At 36.6% G+C, this 7,658-nt stretch overlaps 1 pseudogene; it reads left to right on the forward strand.

Annotated features, from left to right (window-relative positions):
• Positions 1 to 466: 466 nt before the first annotated feature.
• On the forward strand, positions 467 to 567 carry LOC133758948 (U6 spliceosomal RNA; annotated as a pseudogene).
• Positions 568 to 7,658: the final 7,091 nt, after the last annotated feature.

Genomic DNA, 7,658 nt, shown 5'->3' on the forward strand with positions numbered 1-7,658 from the left:
AGAGCAAACATCTTTGTCTATGAGTTTCAGGTCACGTGGAACTTGGTGGGAGAGAGAATAGCAAGAAATTATTAAATGAGTAAAATGTTCTCGCGATTGAGGAAAGGCAACAATTTATCCAATATTGCAAATTGAATATGATGATATGACAAGGAAAACTTGTGAAATGAACATAAAATGTTGAGTGAAACAATTTACATTCAAAATGCTATATGATTCAATTCATAAAAGCTTAAAATCAAGCACAAATAATCTATAGTGATAGAAGTCAGAATGATGGGCTATTTCTAGGGAGGAAAAGGGCACAGGATCAAGAGGAGGCAGAAGTGGAGTTCTAGAATGTGGTAATAATCCTGGTATCTACTGGAGAATTTTCTTTGTAGTAATCATTGAGTTGCAGATTTATTTACTGCATTTTATATATGAATTATATCTTATAATCAATGAGCTTTGAAAACATCTAAAAGGGCTTACATTGGTGGCACATATACTAAAAGTAGAAAAATACAGTTTAGTGTGACCTCTGCAAAAGATGACGCACAAATTTAAGAAGCATATCATATTTTTCCCATAAACCCTGTTAACTGAGGTACCTGCAGACATGATTACAATGTAAGAAGGTAGCTGGACACTATGTTACAGTGCCCACTAGGAACCAAAGCTAACATAGCCTACCCAACTGACATTCTATCACACATTTCTGGGAGAAAGTATTTTACTCTGACAGCTACTTCGTAAAATTGGTGGAGGCCAGATGAGCAAATGCCAATGTAGGCATAAAAGAAGCATATAACAACAACATAATACAAGGGCTCAAAAGGAATACAATAACTCTCTAGCAAGATACTCCAAAGAAAATGAAATCATCAATTGCCTGAAAGTAAGTTCAAAATAAGTACTTAGGGACACTTAATGACATATAAGAGGATAGAAAAAGATGATTCCATAAAATTAGAAATATACGTCATATGAGAATTAAAAATTCAGTAAAGAGATGAAGATCATAAAAGAATCAAACAACAATATTGGATCTAAAGACCTCAATAAATGAAATAAAAAATACTAAATGAGACCCTCAACAATTTACTATATCAAGCTTAAAAAAATAATTTCTCAAGCTTAAAATAGGTCTTTTGAAATAATTTGGACACACACACAAAGAAAATATAAAAGAATGAAGACATCCAACAAGATTTATGGAACACAATTAAATAATCACTTATTTGTATTATAGCTGGGCCAGAGAAGAAAAAAAAAAAGGAAAAGGCACAGAAAATCCTATTCAACAAAGCAAAAGCTGAAAATTTTTGAAATATTGGGATATGAAGGGCCAGGAAACTTAAAAATCCCTAATATATATAACACAACAGGATTCCTATAAAGGATATTATGCACAAACTGTCAAAAGCATAAGAATAGATGGAAAGAGAATTTTTAAGAAAGAGCAAATCACACATTAATGAAAGGAAATCCCATTAGATTAGCAAAAGATGTTTCAGCAGAAACAATACAGGAAAGGAGAGAATGAAATAATATATATTCATGCCAATCAACAATACAGAAAGCCATCCTTCAGAAATGAAGGATGAAAAAATAAAACTTTTCCAAAAACAAGCAAAAACTAATGGGATCCACCAACGCCAAGCCAGCATTACAAGAAATGCTTAAGGGATCCCTACACTAGCAAAAGAATGATTACTACCATCATGAAAACACACAAAGTAAAAAAGAAACAGCGGATGGAAGACCTCTCTCTCTCTCTCTCTCTCTACCTCTCTACTTCTCTCTATCGCTCTCTACCTCTCCTTCTCTATTTCAAATAAAATCTTTAAAAAAGAAAAAAAACATTTACAGAACATTTCATCCAATAATCACAGATCATACATTTCTTCTCATAAGCACATATGAGATCACATGTTATGCCATAAAACAAATCTTGACAAACTGAAAATCACAGTAGCTATCTTCTCTGACTAAAATGCAATGAAATAGAAATGAATAGCAAGAGGAATATCACAAATTATACAAATGCATAGAAATTAAAAATGTTAGAGCACGTAATCAATTGATATCAAAAAGGCAAATTCAAAAATTTTTAAAACAATTGAAAATGCAAATACAATACTACAAAATATATGATATAGCAAAATCAGTATTGGAGGAGCATGTATAGCAATAAGCACCATATCAAAAGGAAGATTTCAAATAAAACAAACTACCAAGGAACTAGAACAGCAAAAGCAAGTAAAACTGTAAGAAGTAAAAATGCAACGATCAGAGCAGAAATAAATGAATTAAACTTAAAAAACTACAATTTGTTTCAAAAGGGTAAAGACAATCTGCATGATGGGAGAAAATACTTGAAAACTGTTCATCTGAAAAGGGATTAATATCCAGAGTACCCTCAAAAAGCAAAATATGAATAATCCAATTAAAAATCTGGCACATCATCTGATTAGATATTTCTCAATAGATATACAAATGATGAACAAAGATAAGAAAAAATTCACCATCACTAATCATCAGGGAAATCCAAAACAAAACCATAATAAGATATCATCTCACCCCAGGTAGAATGGCTATTACCCAAAAATAAGCAAACAAAAAAATTACAAATACTTGTAAGGATGCCAAGAAAGGGAGATTTCTGGTTTTGTTTTTAACTTTTTCCTTTCAGAAGGGTAAAAAGGCAGATTTAGGGAAAAAAAAAAAAAAAAAAAGCTCTTATCAGCATACTGACTCCCCAGATTCCTGCAGCAGCCTCACCAGGGCCAGATCAAAGCCAGCAGCCAGGAGCTCTACTGAGGTCTCTCACAGGTGGCAGAGGAGTTCAAAGTTTCCCATTCCCTGATTTGATGATTACACATTTTAAACACTACCAAATTATCAAATTATATCCTATAAATATATAGAATTATCATATATCAATTAACATTTTAAATAAAAACAAAAATTTTGCAAACTTCCTTTGCTTACTTGGTCAGCTCTCACACTCCCCTGAATGTGGCCCATCAAGTACATTACATACAGGGCTAAAAAGCCTGTTTTTGAGATGAAATATACAGCTGTTTTCTAACTCAAATAAGACATGATTGGGGCTAGAACTGAGTCAGAGAAGGAACGATAATGAAATAGAATCATATTACAAGTCACTTCAAAGATACACTTACTGGAACTTTGTAACCAATTACAATGGGGTTATGGTAATTTTCAAATTACTCTGAGATGGTAGTTCTCTTTCTAGGCCATGTTACATGCTAAGTTAGAAATGTACATATAAGCAAAAACATACTTTGTCAAGAATATATCCAATATTGCTGTGTTCTTGTCTTAACTGAAAAAAAAAAAACAAAACACACACACACACAGAAAAAAAAGACACCGTCAACACAAGACTTACAAATGCTTTGGCAAAGGATAGATAATGTTCAAAAGAGTTTTTGCTCATTCTGGTTCTGACCTCCATGTATGTCAATTTGATACTGGGTTGACATTGTGACATGAATACCTGGGATAAATGCAAATGTGAAACTAAGGGAAGATGCATCAGAGGTCACTGATAGAATAAATACAGGGAAAGAATACCAAGATGGCGGAATAGGCAGGGAGCACACTTAGTCCGGGGGGAGAGAAAGTTTAATATAAGTGGAGATACTGCAGGGTCAAGGAAGAGTAGGGGATGAAACAGCAGAGGAAACTCTTCCGGAACTAGTGATTCACAGTGGACCTGCGTGGAGAGCGTGGGAGCCCAAGTTCGGGACACCAGCGGCAGACTCAACGCACCAGCGCTGGAACGCGAGGTGAGCCAAACCTCCATAGCCGGAGACACCAGCGGGCAAGCGGAAAGAGGAGGCTAGAGGGAATGAGGCTTGAAACTCCGTGGGGAAAAGTTCACCAGGCTAACTAGAAGAGAGATAGGAAAAAAATAAAAAAAGTGACCGATACAGACACAAGTTTCTCTCTCTCCACTCACCTCTCAAAGGCGAGCAAGACAGAGCAGGCGCCATTTTGGACATACGTCATAAGCAGGGCAACCTCAGGTCTGCACCAGCCCTGAGCCTAGCAGAAAAACCTGACTCTGTGGAGAGGGGTGAAATAACAGGAGATTAGGATCTAACTTGGCAACCCAGTGGGAGACTGCAGGAGAATTAGAGCCCACACTGAGGGCAGCAGAGATCCCCTGTGTGGTCCGTGGGAAAGAGCTTCCGATCTCTGGCTCCTGTGGGTATATCATTTGCCTGCTAACTACCTCCAATTACGTTCAGCTGTGCGGAATTACTTCCCTTTTGAATCAAAAAAAGAAAGAGAGATTTACCACACCTAACCTGGGAGTGTCATCTTTGACACACCCTCAACCCTGAGGAACCAAACACAGCTCTCAGTCCACACTCATCTCAAGCCTCTAAGGCACCACTGAAAGCAGACAGTCCACTTAATATAGAGCCATAGTGTAACAAGAAAAAACACCACAGTGAAGAAACCAAATATCTCCAACATGCCAAACAACAAACGCAAAAACCAAGCTAACAAGAACAAGGAAGAAACTATGACGCCCCCAAATGAAAAAGACACCCCAATTCAAGATTATGAAGATGATGAGATCAAAGAAATGCAAGAAGTGGATCTCAAAAAATTGATAAGAACATTAAGAGGTTCTCAAAAACAAATTCTTGAACTACAGAAATCCCTAATGGACAAGATAGAAAATCTCTCTCGTGAAAATGAAATATTAAGGAGGAATCAAAATGAAATGAAACAACTAGTGGAACAAGAAACTCTGATAGTGACTAGAAATCATAATGAAATGAAGAGTTCAATAGATCAAATGACAAACACATTAGAGAGCCTTAAAAACAGAATGGGCGAAGCAGAAGAGAGAATATCAGACTTAGAAGACAGAGAACAGGAAAGGAAACAGGCAAACCAAAGAAAAGAAGAAGAAATTAGAAATCTAAAAAATATTGTCGGGAATCTACAGGATACTATTAAAAAACCCAACATTCGGGTTCTAGGAGTTCCTGAAGGCATGGAGAGGGAGAAAGGATTAGAAGGCATTTTCAGTGAGATACTAGCAGAAAATTTCCCAGGTTTGGAGAAGGACAGAGGCATCTTAGTACAGGAAACTTATAGAACCCCTAATAAACATGACCAAAAGAGATCCTGGTAAATGCCACTCTTAGGATCATTGGTTACTATCCTCACTCTGTCTTTTATGACCTTGTCTAAATATGATCAGAGTCGGCAAACTTGGAAGGCTTCCATAGCCTTGGCAACTCATGACGACAGCCTAGGATGGTTACTGGCGCCATAAACTAGAGTGTCAATTTGTTGGGTCAACAACAGGAGCCAATGTGCACTTGCTTCTCATGTGGGATCTCTGTCCTTAATGTGCTGTACATTGTGATTTAATGCTATAACTAGTACTCAAACAGTAAGTTTCACTTTGTGTTGCTATGTGGGTGCAAACTGTTGAAATCTTTATACTAAATTGATCTTCTGTATATAAAGAGAATTGCAAATGAATCTTGATGCAAATGGAAAGGGAGAGGGAGCGGGAGAGGGGAGGGTTGCGGGTGGGAGGGAAGTTATGGGAGGGGGAAGCCATTGTAATCCATAAGCTGTACACTGGAAATTTATATTCATTAAATAAAAGTTAAAAATAAAATAAAATACAAAAAAAAAATAATAAATACAGGGAAAAAGCTCTAAACAGGCAATGCAGTGCCCCTAAAATATTACTTTACTTTATAGCTGAAGGTCCTTATTATAGAAATCCACTTCAGGCTAAAGAATTTTCTTCTCCTTGGAATTTTCTTTAAAAATTCAAATATTCATGAAAGATATAGCTATCACATATCATTCTCATTGTCAAATTAAAATACACATGCATAACATTTTCTGGAAATTAAAGTTAATTTAAATATACATAGGCCAGTGATACAGCAAATGTAAACTATGATCTCTAACCCAGACATCAGGCAATAGAAATATCAAAAATTTCTACAATGCTCTCAACTCTTTTAATTTATTTCCAGGATTCTTTACGTGATTTATCTTTAGTATTCAGATTAAAGAGTGAATGCTGCCATCCTCCTGGGATTACTTGCACAATCGTAGAAGTCAGGGGATGCCAATAAATTTTTTCATTTTCCACTCATAAAAATATGCAGTAAACCCTTAACTCTTGGAAATAACTTCTGAGAAGTCACATTGTACTCATATAAAGATAAGAAATAAGTATCAGACTAGTTAAGTATCAGACTAGTTTGTGTACTTACAAACTAAACTATATTGACAAAATATCCAAAGGGATCTTCAACTTCTGCAAAGACAGAATAAAAATGTACCAAATTTTGGAGAATAAAGCAGTGGTTGCAAAACTTTTCATCATGTTATAACCAGCTAAGGAGCTCTTGAAACTCCCAATACCAGATAATAGCTAATGCCGATTAAATCAGAATACCTGGCATGAGAGGTAGGCATTGATATTTTTAAAGATACCCATGTCATGTCTTAAAATGTGTAGTAGAAAAATTTTGAAGCCACTAGAGTAAGGTAACAGTTATATATCCACCACATCTGTTTAAGAAATATTAGAAGGTGCACAATAAAATTTAGTTTGGGAAGAGGATGAGAATAATTCCCTGAAAACTTTGTCCCATTAACTCATGATCCTTCCACCAACCTATTTACTTTATAATCCTATCTGGGTTTACAGAGGCAGCGAGAAGAAGAAAAAGAAAAATTAAGAACAGGGGAGTATCACAGAATTTCTCATCATTCAGAATTAGGGAGATCTGAGGAATATAACTCTGACTTCCTTAATAACTTAACCACAGGTCATACTATATTTTTTAAGACTTATTTATTTATTTGAATGCACTGTTACCCAGAGAGAGGATAGGCAGAGAGAGAGATAAAGAGGCCTTCTATCCATTGGTTCATTCCCCAATTGGCAGCAATGGCTGAAGCTGCACCAATCCAAATCCAGGAGTCAGGAGCTTCTTCCAGATCTCTCACGCGGGTGCAGGGGCCAAGGACTTGGGTCATCTTCTACTGCTTTCCCAGGCCATAGCAGAGAGCTGGATCAGAAGTGGAGCAGTCGGGTCTCAAACCAGTGCCCACATGGGATGCCAGTGCTTCAGGCCAGGGCGATAACCCAATGTGCCACAGCGCCGGCCCCTTATACTGTATATAACACTCAGGATGGACATTTCTTCCATCTCACTACTTCTAGACCCAGGCAACCAGACTGAGCTCAAGATGAGGCTTCCTACCTCTAATGGCTTCCTACCAAGTTTATCACACACTCTGAACATGAGTTCAGAAGAGACACAATTAACAGTAAATGCATTGAGCCATTCTTTCCTTCTTGGTACACCCTAGAGTCTAGATCCCCTTCATCTTCTCAGGATCAAGAGTTTAACATAAGTCATCTGTTGTCTTCATGGTGCTTTTGAATCTTTTTTTCTTATCAACTGACAATGCCAAATGAGTTTCTAGTTTTCTTCGTCTTTGACACTTTGCCCTCAGTTAACTGTAATTAACTACTATAGCAATACAAATGTCTCTCAAACAGATTCACTGTTGCTGCCAACTGGAGAGTGAATAAGCAGATGGAAGATGTCTCTCTCTGTAACTCTGCCTTTCAAATAAAT

Source organism: Lepus europaeus, chromosome 4 (genome assembly GCF_033115175.1).
Source record: "Lepus europaeus isolate LE1 chromosome 4, mLepTim1.pri, whole genome shotgun sequence".
Classification (NCBI taxonomy): domain Eukaryota; kingdom Metazoa; phylum Chordata; class Mammalia; order Lagomorpha; family Leporidae; genus Lepus; species Lepus europaeus.